Below are 1441 nucleotides of genomic sequence, written 5' to 3' on the forward strand. Positions count from 1 at the left end.
ATAACAATGAAGTCAAATTAACGAGAGAAAACAGTAGTCAAGTCATGGTGTCTCCAAACACGCTAATTACACAAAATATTCTCGTATATGAATTTCATCAAACGTGTACTTTAAACTTCCCATGAAACTCGCAATTAGCTTCCCCTAAAATAATAAATCCCAAGTCAATTATGATCGATTAAACTAATTACTGAATCTTAAAATTTAATTAAAAAATAATTATTATTCGATAAATAACTTGATATTCCGGGCAAAAATTCGTATCTTTACACAGGATAGTACAGGGTGTAAATCGAAAAGTGGAACATAATTACTTTTTCTTTGCGCAAACGTTTCCTAATTATTTTACGCAAAAATACTTCAAATAAAAATTATAGAGATATAAATTCTGCATCTAATTTATGTGAAACGATTATTCTACCTCTTCTTGTGTTACATTTTAAAAAGCAATATATGTTGCATATGCACTAGGAGGTTCCTTTAGGTGTAAAAATATTATTTATTGTTATGAGGAATGTTATCAATAATCAAGTTATAGTTTGCATATGCAGAAAATTCCCAAAATTCATCAAGGTCTTACCACTTGTTCTCTTCCTGTATAGAAAGCAGTACATAATTTTTACTTGGTGGCATTTTTAATTAGTTTAAATAGGCAATTAGGCCAGATTTTACCGCCAGTATTTTATTGAAGAAATTGTCAAGGCATTAATTAGTTTAGTAGTACCATTGATTAGACTTGGCAATTAAACCACATTGTGGGATCTAGTTGTTATCTGCTATCTTTACTACACGAAGAAAGAAGCCAAACACCTGGTAAGATCTTGTATAATTAGCGCTCTATAAAGTAAATTATGTCATTATAGCTTATTAGATATAAATGTAACATTACCAACATCGTTACTCATTTCGAATTACACCTGCTACTACGGGATTGTTATATACCATTCGCTTGGGATTCTTGGAAAACCAGCGAAGATACCTAGTGGCATATTGGAGTTCAATCAAAGCTGAAAGAAGTTATCATTATCCTAAGAAAGAAACAGTACATACTTACCTACCTAAACAAGAAGTTTTCATATATGTTAATTTAGGGCTTTCCAGAACGCTGGTCATATCGTATTAGAGCTTATTTATTATTTTATTTATAATTTAATTAATTCGAACTGTGCCACTAGTAGCGCGCAGGTCGTTCTTGCCTTCAGTTTTTTTTATTTGTCATCTACAGGGTAGGTCGAGCAAGCGCTTGCTACACCGAACTACTGTGGAATAAAAATTCATTGTTGGACTGCGCGGGACAAACGGTGAGTAGCTTTAATTAATTTTTATTTTTTTTATGTTAATTGTTCGTTTGCGCGACTTATATGGCTGTATGTAAAGCCAACTCTGGAAAGTGTTGAATCTATATTTTTCCTTATATTTTGCTGTATACCTGTAGCCAACA

At 32.0% G+C, this 1441-nt stretch overlaps 1 long non-coding RNA gene across 1 annotated transcript; it reads right to left on the minus strand.

Annotated features, from left to right (window-relative positions):
- Nucleotides 1-464: 464 nt before the first annotated feature.
- Nucleotides 465-1185, minus strand: LOC116169798. Its single transcript, XR_004145077.1, has 3 exons — nucleotides 1059-1185; nucleotides 890-1007; nucleotides 465-837 (listed from the first exon to the last, which is right to left on the minus strand). It is a non-coding gene; the product is annotated as an uncharacterized LOC116169798 (long non-coding RNA).
- Nucleotides 1186-1441: the final 256 nt, after the last annotated feature.

This window comes from Photinus pyralis, unplaced genomic scaffold (genome assembly GCF_008802855.1).
Source record: "Photinus pyralis isolate 1611_PpyrPB1 unplaced genomic scaffold, Ppyr1.3 Ppyr1.4_LG4, whole genome shotgun sequence".
In the NCBI taxonomy this organism is placed as follows: Eukaryota; Metazoa; Arthropoda; class Insecta; order Coleoptera; family Lampyridae; genus Photinus; species Photinus pyralis.